This window comes from Danio rerio, chromosome 1 (genome assembly GCF_049306965.1).
Source record: "Danio rerio strain Tuebingen ecotype United States chromosome 1, GRCz12tu, whole genome shotgun sequence".
NCBI classification, from domain to species: domain Eukaryota; kingdom Metazoa; phylum Chordata; class Actinopteri; order Cypriniformes; family Danionidae; genus Danio; species Danio rerio.
In genome coordinates, this window is record NC_133176.1 from 46,108,612 (window position 1) to 46,123,438 (window position 14,827).

At 33.6% G+C, this 14,827-nt stretch overlaps 1 protein-coding gene across 4 annotated transcripts in view; it reads left to right on the plus strand.

Annotated features, from left to right (window-relative positions):
* ctnna2 (catenin (cadherin-associated protein), alpha 2) overlaps positions 1-14,827 on the plus strand; it is an 814,561-nt gene that overhangs the window by 629,197 nt on the left and 170,537 nt on the right. The gene's annotated exons all lie outside the window — the stretch shown is intronic.

The window sequence follows — 14,827 nt, forward strand, 5'->3', positions numbered from 1 at the left end:
TTATCTTTTTGTTCATTTATTTCTTTATTTATTTATTTATCTTTCTGATCGACTGTCGTTTTGTTTATTTAGATATCTATTTATCTATTTGTTTATTAATTGATTATTTATTAATTAAATTCATTTGACAGGTTTCTTCACTTGCTTAAGAAGTTGTTTTTCTTAAATAATTAGCTAATTAATATATATATATATATATATATATATATATATATATATATATATATATATATATATATATATATATATATATATATATATATATAGTTGAAGTCAGAATTATTAGCCCCCCTGAATTATTAGACCTGTTTTTTTTTTTTCCCAATATCTGTTTAACAGAGAGATTTTTTCATTTCTGTTTGTTTATTTATAACAGATCTTCTGCTCAAATATTAAGTGCCTTCATATTTAATTATTGCTCATGGTTAAAACTTAGTTGAAGAATACTCGTTTACTGAATCTTGCTTTATAATGTTTTATATTTATTGTTGATGCATCAAGTATCAGTTCTTGAGTATGGGAACACGAAGGTTTTCTTTGAGCCTGCAGATAGTATTAAAGCTTTAAATAAAACCAGACAAACAAAAAAGTAAACATAATGCACAGCACAGAAAACCTTTTCTATTCAGTTTTCAAGAGTATAAAAAAAAAGTTTTCGAAAAGCATTTAAGCTTAAATAAGACCGCCTTACATTTCTGAACCTCTGAGTGTCGTGTATAAGAGCATCAAACAGCAGTATTTCTCTAACTCAAGAATCTGAAGTCCACGCTCTTCACTTCAGCAATCAGCACAGCTTAAAAGCTCCTTTGATGCACTTTCTCTCTCCATCGGCATCACAAAAGAATGTGTAGATGAATGTTTCAGGTCGGACACCACTGGTTTAAATGTAAAAAAAATTAAAAATCATTAAACATAAGGGCACTCATATTATAACTGTTAATCAGAGAGATGTTTTGCTGTAAACGTATAATGGAATGAGCATTATATTATGTTTTGTATAAAACTAACCTGACAGTTACATTAACAGAATTGAATAGAAAATGGGTAAAATTTGTTAAAAAGTGTACAAATACACCTAGCATATTTGTGGGTTTCACTTAGGCTGTTTTGTACTAGATTTTTGATTAAAAAAAGCATCTTAAATTTCAGTATTTTCTTCACGCAAAGATGTTGTATAGCTATTGTAGACTTGACATCCCTTTATGGCATTTTTATGGTGTTTATTTATTTATTTATTTTGTCATTCTGAAGTTTGACAGCAACCACCCCATCTGCAACTTTTATTATATGGAAAAGAGCAAGTAGCATATTGTTTACATACCAAGAAAAATCACCTTTTGTGTTCCATGGAAGAAAGAAAGTCATTTTTTTAAAGGTTTCGAACAGCATGAAGGTGAGTAAATGGTGACACAAGCTTCATTTTGGGTGAACTATTCCTTTCATAAATTCACCATATAACACATTCAGCTGAAAAAAATTGCCACCACACTCTAAACATCAAGATGTCAGCTGTCAGGGAGCATGCAATCACTACGGTCACCCTTTCATTTGAAAGGTTTCTCCACTTGCTTAAGAAGATTGTTGTTTTTCTCAGTTTTTGTCCAGTTTGAAGGGAGATTGTTGTGCTTGACCATTCAGAATTCGTTTTGTGTTCTGTCAAAACATTTGTGCGCAATTTTATTTTGTTAAATGTTTCGCTAGTTTCTGATTTTTTTCTTCACCTAGTTTGAAATGCACTTTTTTTCTTTGATACTGAGATTTCTATCTGTCTGCTGTCCTTCACTACAAGGTTCACAGTTCTCAATAGGGAAAGTTTTGAGACTTTGTTGCTGTTATGCTCAATCATCAACGTCATTTTTAGCTTGTTTTATTATCTGGGTCATTAGAAAAGGTGTTTTTTGGGACCACATTTGCTTCACGTTTTCTCCTTATTGAATATTTACATGACAAACTTTATAACTAACTAAAAATGATAAATTTTTAATTATTTTAATAAAATTGTACACAAAACTTTTCAGAAATACAAAGGAAAAGCCTTTATATTACATAATATATTTGACCTTCTTAGAAGATCACTAGTTAGTTTCACTCTAACTTGATTTTTAAACATCTGAACCAGCTAATTTAGATCTTTAGACTTGCTTAAAACATCCAGCAAAGAGTACTGGAGGTGATTGGAGCTAAACTCTGCAGGAAATTGGCCCTGTATGAACAGAATTGGACCCTAATGCTGTAGAGAGTCAGTTTGAAGAAGCAAAATTAGTTGATCACTCTGTTGGTGTATTGATGTTCTGTCGGGTTATTACAAGTGGGAAGCTTAAAATGTTCTTTACCCTCAGAGTTTTTAAGTTGGGGATGGGTCAGTCAAGGTTATAATAGTTTTGGATTTTTCTTTAGTTTTAGTTTTTATTACATTTTGACTTTTTGTTGTTTTAATTCAGTTAGTTTTAATTAGTTTTAGAGTTCAGAGCTTAGTTTTAGTTTAGTTTGTTTTAATTTCAGTGTTTTGTAAATAAAGATACTTATTAAGTGCAAGTTTCTTATCAGAAAAAATATTGTATAATTAAAACTCAACTTTTTTTGAAATATGTATTTAGAGGACGCATGACACATCCTTAAATTCAAATACAACAGCCCACAAGATAGCAGGCCTAAACATGTGTGCAAGGCTGCTCTTGAGGTTCGATACACAGTAGTGATTTTTACGCGAACCGGATCTTTTGTGACAGTCTTCCCAAGTGTGGACTTAACATACCAAAAATATGAAGTCAGCACTTATAATTTCCGTCAGTTTAACCATCATCATGATCTAAAAAGTTTCTTACAATTACGTTTTGCAACCTAACTGAAGGATGATTCACTTATTTAAATACCATCATGACTTTCTATTATGAAATAAACTTACTTTTCGCCAGAGCCTCTCATTTAAGTGCTACAGTTGTTCAAGTTTGCTTCAGTCACAGCAGGCTAACGTTTTTGTTAATTGTAATATCCTTGGTGTCAGTGAGAAACATGATGGAATCACTTATCTATAATCGAAAATTATACTATTACCAATTTTAATACAGACCATCCAGAAATTCATGATTCATGTTTGGAGAAAAGGTGATTGGATGTGGTGTGTTTGTAGCAAAAAAAAAGCTATGCAAGCAGTGAATCAATCTGAATCATAAGTGGTGTTAGTGAGGCCAGCAGGGGGCGCTCAACCTGTGGTCTGTGTGTGTCCTAACGCCCCAGTATAGTGAAAAGAGACTCTATACTGCTCAGTGAGCGCCTTCCTTTGGATGAGACGTTAAACTGAGGTGGTGACTCTATGTGGTCATTAAAAATCCCCAGATGTCCTTCGAAAAGAGTAGGGGTTTAACCCCGGCATCTTGGCCAAATTTGCCCTCTGGCCTATGTCTATCATGGCCTCTTAACATCTCCATATCATAATTGGCTTCTCGTCTCCACTAATCAGCTAGTCTGTGGTGTGTGGTCTGGCGCAATATGGCTGCTATTACGTCATCCAGGTGGATGCTGCACACTGGTGTTGGATGAAGTGATTCCCCTAATATGTAAAGCGCTTTGAGTGTCCAGAATAGTGCTATATAAATGTAAGTAATTATTATTATTATTATTTATTTTATTTAATTTTTTAAACAATAATGCTTTACCTTTAAAAAATGTGTCTTTGTTAAAATGTCAAAACAAAAAAAGGATACACATTATTGCCATTAATTCAGTTTTGCAACCAAACAAACAACCAACAGGTTTACAAATGCCCTTAATTACAGTACATGGCTCTCTCAAGTAATTGAGACTGATTGTCTCAAAAAGTTGTTTTAGACCATGGTCAAGGATGACAGCCTTCAAAGCTCTCTCTTCCAGGTGGTCCCGGACCAGTTAAGGTGATTATTAATGCTCCCAGATAGCTTTCTCCAGGTATTATAGACCTCCTTGGCCTGCCCCCGCTGAGAGAAAACCCTCTTCACCCCACATCACAGTAAATCCACCGAGAGAGCAACTAACGTGGAATGAATGTTCATTTTGAGAGGCCTGCTTTAATTACACACTTGGAGTTCAGGAGTGTGTTAGTGGGTGTATAAATCAGCCGGCGCAGAGGTTAAGAAGCAGAGCATGCACACACACACACAGCTGGAGTTAGCACACAAATGTTCGCCGTTTACCCTCCGCCCGCTTTCTACAATCTTTTATAATTGGAAAACATCTTTTAAAATCTTCCCACTCCCACCCCCTTCCACCAAGACTGTAAATTCGAGGGCCGCATTTTCAGACTCAGCAGTCGTACATCACCTCCCTCATTTCTGCTTCTTCCCCCCCGCCTTCGCTGAACTCCAGGGCCGTCGTGTTCCCGCATCTTCTGTCACCCGCTTCGCTGGACCAATATTTGGAGAGCTATAAACTTCCCTTGACACGTGTATTGTAGTTGCGTGTCGCTTGAGGAAGCCGGCTGTTTACAGATTTGCCAGGCCAAGCATTTTTAATCCTCTTAAGACATTTATTTCATTATCTATCATGGCCCGGGGTGGGGCAAGATGTTTCCCTCACAGATACATAGAGGTTTTATGGTACAGTAAAGTGGTTTAAAGGAAATGAAATGTGTTTGATAGCCCTGATTTACCCCGACTCTCTTTGCTCCCGAGTCATCTTCTAGTAATTCCAACCAATCACTTCCTGTTTCCATTGCCGGTGAGCTCCATATGCTCCTGCATCTGATAAACCACCTCTCACCTGAACAACATGTCACTGGAAACTCATTGCAAAACAAATTACATTTTAATCACTTTAATGGGGTTTGAGATCCAAAAAAAAAAAACATGCCAAGGGATCTAGGAAGATTCTAAGCGAGATGCAGACCAAGCTGTTGATGTATCTGATGTGAAATCCATGCGCATATGTTGGATGTTCTCATCACGTATTTTAATTTCAGGCAGTGATCAACGGGCAGCAGTTGCCTCGTGTGGTTGTGCTGCTGTTTACCGACTTTGCAGAACAGCCTCTATGGGCTTTATAATGGCAAATTAGCCCGATTCAATCAAAATGACGGCAACATTTAAAAGTTGCCACATGATTAGAGTTGGGAGCTCCTTCAAATTTATCATTAGGGCCAAATTATATATTATACCCCTTTACCTACACTGTAAAAAATCTTATGTGCTATTTACTTTAAAATATAGTGGTAACACGCAATATTTTGAAGTAGTTTTCAAAACTAGATTTTTTTAAGCAAAAAAACACTTGAATGAATCAAGTAAAAATTGCTAATTGTTTTAAGTGATAGATGATACATTTAATATTATTAGTGGAACATGTTTTTATAATTTATGCAAATCCACCACCATTTACTCATATTTATTTTTTTAGCAAAAACACTTGAAAGAATCATGTGAAAATTACTAGTTTTTTTTTTTTTTTTCAGTGATATATGATGATTTTAATATTGTTAGTGGAATGTGCTTTTATAATTTAGGCAAATTAACCACTAGTACTCAAATGTATTAATAAAATTTACTTAATCATATAATGTAAAATATACAATAATGAAATACATACACAGTCATTTTGGTCCTTCCTCATGACACTCACTTTAAGGAATGCTGAAGTTATGGCATTTAACATTTTACATTAATAAAAATTAAGAATTATATCTGTTTTGTTATGTAATATGATGTAAGAGAACTGAACTAACCATTAACTGTTGTATTTTATTAAATAACAATGCAAAAGATAGCTAAATGCCACAGATTTATTGCTCATTGTTAGTAAACATTATTTAATACATTTTAGTTAATACAATTATTGCATTATCTTCCGAGACATTCATGTGCAGAACTCCCAAAATGGCTTCCATTTCTATGTCCTTTTGGGGAATGAAGATAAATTAAGGCAGTAACTGATGCATAACGCAAAACAACTTGTACAGCACGCTGGGGAGCATGTGATATTTGCGTACATTTGCATGTATGGATCTGGGTAAATATATGCACTGCTTATACCATGATTTGTGTGTGTGCATGTGTGCTTGTGTGTGTGTGTGTTTGCAAGTAAATGCATTTCCCTACTCATGGCACAGCCACTGAAGATATGAGCTGTGAACCTCTGTGATCCGCTCAGGGCTTTTCAGGCCCTCCAGTCAAATGAATGGAGGCATCGCCATCTCATCAAATCAGTCTCACCAGGGGAACATCCGAGTGTCTGTGGCAGCCGGCTTTGAGTTATTACTGTCTACCTGGCAAGAGAATATACCACCCCGACCAGTGCAAATCAAGTAATAATGCCGAGCCCTGTTCACGATCACAGGCACTGCAGAGGACTGCACTTGATTTCTCTGTTTCCCTCACTGCTGTTTCTGTGTTGTATTACACATGGCAGTTGGGCATATTTATGTAGCCACAACTGTTTTTGTTTCTAATAAATCATATTTTTTTTCTCAAGAAAAATTATATATTGCACTGTAAATCATGTTTACTGATATTCTAAATAATTATCCCCATTATTGTATCATAAAACATCAGATTAATAGAAAATAAATCTATATATTTGCTATTTTAACACTAAATATTCCAAATAAACAAGTAAAAAATTATTATTATTATTGTTATTATTATTATTATTATTATTAGTATTATTAGTATCAATAATAAAATAGAATTATTATGATTATTATTGTTATTATTACAATTATTATTATTATGTTTATTATTATTATTAGTATTATTATTATTAATTTCAATAATAAAATAGAATGATTATAATTATTATTGTTATTATTATTATTATTATTATTATTATTATTATATGTATTAATTCAATTTAATTTTAAGCAATTACAGCAACAATAATAATAAATAAAAATATGAATTAAAATATAGTTTTTCATATTGTTTTTCTTCCTGCTTTAAACTGTTTCTTTGTATTCATCTGCATACAAGTCAAATAAACATTGGGTCTTTTAATATTTCCTCTACTGCATTTTAGGCACTGTTGTTAGTTTCCGGCATTGTTTTGTTTTGTTCCCCACTTTAACCAAGCCTTTGTACATCTGTCTGACAATTTATGCATTTTATTTCACTTTGTTTTGAGAAGATGATTCAATATGATGAAACCAAAATCTCCTCTCATTTTTTATTTTGCTATGTTCTTTTTAATACTCAAGTACAATTTGAAGTTGTACTTTTTCATATTTACATAAATATTCTTTGTTTACAACTTAAAGTATTGACTTTGGTCTTTGCATATGAGCAGGCACAGCCATTTGAATCTTTTTGGCTTGAGACTTCTGGACTCATTTACTTCCATTCATTTTCAGACAGTAAAAATAGCTTGTTACACTGCTTAATGTTGCAAACTGATATTTTGTTATCATATGATTCTGCTTTGTCTGTATAGTCATCAACACACTTGTTTTTAGAGCGAATAGTTTGACTATTTTCTGTGGTTTATTATTTCTAATCATTTCTTCCATAGGCAACTGAATTGGAAGTTCTAATACAATCGCAAAAAAGCACACATCCACATTGAAGAATATAGTCAATAGTGTTTTATTTGACTAGCCCTATGTGGGAGTCTATGCAATTAACAACTAATAGCCATATATATATATATATATATATATATATATATATATATATATATATATATATATATATATATATATATATATATATATATATATATATATATATTTTTTTTTTTTTTTTACTTTTGTACAAGATGGATTTGCATGATCTGCAATTTCATGAAATACACCTTTAAGGGTTTCATTAAATTAAACTAAAGTTTTATACATGTTAGTATCAGTATGTTAGTCGAAAGGATATCTAAAAAAAAAAGTGAGAGAATTTGCATTAAGAAGATATAAACATTCAAAACTTGCAGTTTTTCACGTCTGCCTAAATTCTTAATACTTCAGTTTCTCATCAAATCTTAAGTCCAATCAAATGGTCTATAGCGTCTGACATGTCCCACCCCTTCAAAATGTTTTTCATTTGGTTTTCATTTGATGAGCTTGAGCTTAACCACTATAAAAAGAAAAGTCATTGGCTGTTTTTTAAAGGGGAGTGGCTACTGTATGCCCCTACCTGTCTTCATGTTTCAGTGGAGATAATGTCAAACACTGATTAAAAATGCACAATTCAAAGTGTTATTTTTAATAGCAAATTCTGATTTAGTTTTAGTCTCAGTCTTTTGACTAAAATTCCATTTTAGTTTTAATCATATTTTAGTCTTCTGAATAATTACATTTTAGTCATATTTATGATCTTTCTAAATCATTTTTGTTTTAATCTAGTTTTAGTTGACTAAATTTAAATTCACTAAATCTACTTTTAGTAGATTATTTAGTTAACTAAAAATATTTTAGGTTAATTTAAGTCTAATTAAATATTGTATACATTTATGTATACAAAATATTCTGACTTAAAAATAAATAAAATAGTCTAGATATAATATAACTTTTCCATTGAAGACCAAAAATAAGATATGCATTGTTTATTTACATCCAAAGTAACATGTAAAATTATGTGTTGGCAATGAATCCACATGTTAGAATAATAGCCATCTGACAATGCAGGATTGTGCATTCATTTAGCAATCTTTATATTAACGTGGTAAACTACTAATCTTTTTAACCAGTCTGTTGAACAGTTTCAAGCCATTACATTTTTTTTATAATAGTTTATAATTTAACTATCATTGATCGTTTGTATAATTTAATCTTTTAAAATAGTTTATGTCCGACTTTGCAGTGTCAGTGAATAGGAAGCTTTACTGTTGTAGTTGCTATTACAGTTCATGGTGCTCAGCTATAGCACTGATTAAGCAAGTAGAGTAACAGCTCTGTTTACTCACATGGAGAAATTGAAGAAAAGTGAAGATGCACGTAAAAAATAATACGTTTCGTTATCTTGTATGTTGTAAGCAGAGATTTTAGCACTACAGTTGTCACAGTCACCAGTGATCTAGGCTAAGCAGATTGCTGGAGAACTACAAATCTGCCAGCAAAAGAACAGCAAGATCCAGTCATGCACCACTCACACTTCTGCCCTAGATCCTGTCTAATTGCAAACATTCACAGCTGAAGCTGCTTATGAACTAATTACATGGACTATAAAGTCAGCACACAAACACACAAAAATTGCTAAGTCTTGTGATACTGTTTGTGAACTTAACGACGCGTTTTCCTTGCCTTGCTGTGTTTTTGACCCTTGCTTTGTTTTGTTTATGTTGTATGCTGCCTGCCTTTTTTAACCATCTGCCTGCTATTTTGACTACGACTCTGGATTGCCCTTATATCTGCTTGCTCCTGTGTTGACTGTTGCTTGCGTGAACCTTCTCCGTTCAATAAAGACTCTACATTTGGATCCGCACCACTGTTTTCAGCATCACTTAATGATACAACAGTATCATTACAACCTTATAGACGTAAGAAATAATTACATTGATGAATGACGTCCTGAATAAATTGTTTTGTGTTTTATTAATTTAAAGCTGATCGATTTATTAAATTTTATTGTACAATCTAACACTGTCAATTCTCTAAAGGTCAGCGAGAGGCTATACCATTTCAGTTAAGCAAAAGCACACACTCAGGTAAATAAAAAAGATCTGACTTTACCTTTGTGTGAATTTCGGGATGATTTCCTTGCATGCTGATGTCACTTTAGATTTGTTGTTTTTATCAGCTATTTCCTCCCCATACAGTTTACGGTCTTTTTGACTTTACATCGAATGTGAGTCCTCTTTTTTTCTCCGCTGTTGCCATTTCATTATATTTTAATCTCACAGACGCTCCTGTGGTTGATGATGTAATCGCACCCCATGTCTATTGTGGATCAGATACTTTTCAAATGTTTGTGTATGCGTCATGCATCACACACCAATATTAATTCTGATTGGATATTTTCCAAAAAATAAAAATAAAATCCTTTAATCAAGTCCATGTCTCGTTTTTATTAGTCAACCAAAATGTGAGTTTATTTTTTTTATTGTTGTTATCTTCATCACTTAATTTTTATTTAGTTTTCATCAAGTTTTCGATGGTAGAAACTTGTTCGTCAACGAAATTAACACTGATTCCAAAGCACTTCATGGAATCTTTAAAGTTGTAGGTTCAGTGGAGACAGAAATGGAAATAGTGCTAAACACAATTATTGTTTTAGACTGAGTATTGACACAAAGGGAATGGAAGAGAGAGGAGAGTACTGTCCACCATGCTGCTTTGCATAAATGCATAAGCAGGTCTTTATGCTACACAGGCATGCATAGAATAACTATGCAACTTCAGCCCTGCAGTGCGAGCTCTGACGAATGCATTAGCATCACTATCAGATCCATCAATAGAGCCGCAGAACAGATTAGACTAGTTCATATATACAGTAGAGATTAACCTCAAAAGAGTCTTCCATTGCCTTCAGCCTCCTAAGCAATCACGTCTCCTTCCGCATTGCGCAGAGGGCAACTCATGATTCCCACACTTTCTTCATTTAATTATTTTTGGGGGGGGATGACGTAGCTATTCCGAGGCCCAAACGGTACTAGTTTGAACCACCGATCCATGAACTATCACCACTGTGCCCTTGAGCAAGACACTTAGGTTGCTCCAGGGGTCCTGTCTCTGTAATGAGTGTACTTTAAGCACTTTGGATAAAAGCATCTATGTCCTAAAAAAAAGGACTATGGTGGTGCCCATTTAGCAGACACTTTTATCCAAAGTGACTCTGAGAAAATTTATTACAGAGAGAGCCGTCTTGGAGCAATGGAGTGTTAGCGGCTATGCTTTAGGGTCCAACAGTGGCAACACACGGGTCATTCCCTGAGGAGCTTCAACCAGCAAACCTGCCCTTTTCTGCAGGCTATCGAGTTTTATAATGGGAAGGGAGATGAATATGGATTGTTGTGACATAAGTAAATGGAAAGGGCATATATTATGAATAGTAAATAGCACGTGTTGCTAGGTTGCTAGATGATCTTCTTCAATGGTCCAGTCACTGCTTTCATGACTGCCACTTTTGTATATGATAAGGTTTATATATTGTATATTTGATAGTTAGACAGGCAGACAGACAGACAGGCCGATATATATACTGACAGTCAGTCAGACCGACAGACAGATATATACACAAACAGATATAGATATTACATAGATATAGACATTCATTCATTGATTTTCTTTTTGGCTTAGTCCTTTTATTAATCAGGGGTCTCCACAGCATAATGAACCGGCAACTTATCCAGCACGTTTTATGTAGCGGATGCCCTTACAAGCCGCAAAGCTTGACTGACAGATGGACAGACAGACAGACAGACAGACTGGAAAATCAAGCTGGAAATCAGTGTCTGTCTTTAATTTGTTATATTCTTTTGGTTCTCTGGCTAATGCATTATTCATGGGCACAAATGAGCGTGCAATACTTTATTTATGTTAAGTTTGTTTTGACAGGTGGAACATTTATAAAAAGTGTAAATATCAATATTTTTTACTTGAGAAGCCCTTTCTGATTATTCAGTATGAAATATTGTCTCTCTAGGAATTTAGGAAGTGGGTAGATGCTTGCAGACAAGGGGGAAAACACACCATGTGCAGAAACTATAGTAAATTATAGCCTATGTGTGTTTTTTCTTATTCTTTTTCTTTTTTTTTTCCTTTTTTTTTGAGTCAACTGAGTTTGGATACATATTTAATATTAGCCAACGGCAATGAGTGGTGAAAGCGTTAGGAGTTCTGGGACTCCTTCATAGGCAAAACATGGACAAAATGCAGGATAAAGACTGCATACTAGAAACTTAAAAATAAAAAAAAAGTAAATTTCACCAACAATCAGTCTTGTTTTATTTTATGTTGTCCCTGAATATTTTATTTTATTTCGTTTTTATTTTATTTATTTTTTTTGCTTTTGCTTTTTCTTAATTTATTTTTTATTTTATTTTCTTTTGCTTTCTTTTATTTAGTCTCTGGATATTTGTGTTTTTATTTTCATTTTCTTTTTTTCTTTTCTTTACTTTTCTTTTTTCTTTTCTTTTGAGTTAGTTACTGACTATTTTATCTTATTTTATTCCTGAATATTTATTTTATTTTATTTTATTTATTCCTTGAGTATTTTATTTTATTTTGTTTTTTGCTTTTTAATTTAATTTAATTTAATTTTGATTATTCTCTTTTCTTTCTTTTCTTTTCTTTTCTCTTCTTTTTTCTTTTCTTTTCTTTAGTCCCTGCATATTTTATCCTATTTATTTAATAATTTTTTGTTTGTTTATTTATTATTATTTATTATTTTTTATTATATATTTTTATTTTATTTTATTTGATAATTTTTTTTATTTATTTTATTTTTCACTCAAGTATTTATTTTTTTTTTTTGGCTTAGTCCCTAATCATTTTATTTTTAAATATTTTTTTATATATCAGTGCCTCTCAAATGCCACTTGAGCTCTCATAATCCAAGTGAAAAGAAAAAAAAATCCACATTTATGTCATGCAAAAACATGAAGTGTAAAACATCTGAGCTACAGCTGTTTAGATGAGGTGTGAGAAAGTATACCGCACTGAGCTAATACTCTTAAATAGCTGTTCACATGCAATTAGCAGTCACCACACACACATCCCTTTACACCACTTTGAGCTGCGTGTCATCTGTCATCCTGTTCCAAATAAATGTGTCTGTCAAGTCCTCCCTCCAAGCTCTGCATTGACGGATCGCTTACTCCAGGATGCTCCTCTAGTGCACAACACTTCTCTAGACATATGCTTAAGCAAGATCTCTCTTCCTTTTAGTTTCTCTCAGTGGGGAACCATTTTGTGAAGTGCAAATAAGAAAAAACTTGATGTATGGGCTTTGATAAAAAATCCCTTGTATCATAAATCATCTGCTCTATATGTAAAAGTTAAATACTATGGTATTGTCAGGCATGTCTAAAAGAGAGAAGAGGTCAGTTGCATGTATCTTGTACTCATCATTAATATACTTTTTTTTTTTTTTTTACTGTAAAAAGAGTAAAGGAGAGAAAAGAAAAAAAAAACAAACATTGCAAGTGTTGATCATAATAAATTCAAAATTAAACTCTGTAATGTGAAGTGGACGCTGACAAAGAAGAGCTCATCCAAACGCAGGTTTTTTAAACAGAATGGTCAGGCAAGCAACAGTCAACACAGGGATCAGGTACAGACAGAGAATCCAGAATCATAGTCTAATGACAGGCAAGTGGTCATAAGGCAGGCAATAGACAGCAATACACAAACAAACAAGGCGAGGGTCAAAAACGACAAGATAAGGCAAAGGAAAACATGTCGTGATGTTCACAATGCTGTTTAACAAGACTCAGCAATAAAGTGTGCGTATGTGCTGTGCATATTCATTCATTTTCTTGTCTGCTTAGTCTCTTTATTAAAAATAAAGGGTCGCCACAGCGGAATGAACCGCCAACTTATCCAGCAAGTTTTTACGCAGCGAATGCCCTTCCAGCCGCAACCCATCTCTGAGAAACATCCACACACACACTCGTACACTACGGACTCTTTGGACTGTGGGGGAAACCGGAGCACCCGGTGGAAACCCACACGAACGCAGGGAGAACATGCAAACTCCACACAGAAACGCCAACTGAGCCGAGGTTCGAACCAGCGGCCCAGCGACCTTCTTGCCGTGAGGCGACAGCACTACCTACTGCGCCACTGCTTCGCTTGATGTGTATATAGTTCTTGTAATCAGTCCATAATGATCCTCCGGCTGTGAGTGTGTGCAGTCAGCGGGATCTGGAGCAGGTGCATGTGAGTGGTGCATGACTGGAACTTGTAGTCTATGTACTGGCGTATTTGTAGTCTGTTGCGATCTGCGTGTTTACCAGCGATCTGTAAGGATTAGATCGCTGGTGGTTGTGTAAAAACTCACTTATTTTGACATATTATTTCTATAAACAGAATTAATGACGGGCTAAAAATCTTTTTTTTAATTTTGCACGCATATGGGCCTACTCATATGTTTCATTGACAGTTTTATTGATCGCTAAGATGTGATTGCCTTGGATTTAAGTTGCTTTGATTTAAAAATGAAAATTGCAAAAATAGCTGAGATAAATTTTTTTATTACAGATGCCAAAAAAATCACTCTGCACAACTAACTAAATTTTGATTTTGTAACAACCGTAAACATTTTTGTTATAAGGTCTGGTTTTGTGGTGGCTGTACTTTAAAATTAAATTAATATAATCTTAATTCAAGTGATGAGAGATTGTGTAATTCTAACAGTAAACAGAGTGTAAGGTTTAAATAGCATTTAATTGAAAACTGCAATAATATATTTAGTTTTTTAATTAAAAAAATGCATGTAAATAAATAAAAACTTCCTAATTACAAACTTTTAAAGAGTAGTATAGTGAATGTTGTAAACGTCTGAATTACACTACCATTATGCACAAACTGTATACACCACAGAAGAAAAWWATATATATATATATATATATATATATATATATATATATATATATATATATATATATATATATATATATATATATATCAAACTGAGCTTACTGCTTACTATACACATGTCATTGTTACGATGCTTCCGTGCTTATACAGATGCCTGGGACTTGTACAGGATGACATGAAATGTCAAAGCAGGCATACTACAGTACACGCTGTGCGCAAGCAATCTTCTTTAAGTCTAAAGAAATGACTGCCGTATACTGTACAGCAGTAGCCTGACAGTTCAGAGCGCTGAGGGAACCCAGACTATCCAGACTGCAGACATCATTCTGAGCGGATGTTTAAAGTTAAAACAGTTTCCGCTCCAGAATTTCACAAATGTGGCAAATGTACAACTGAAGT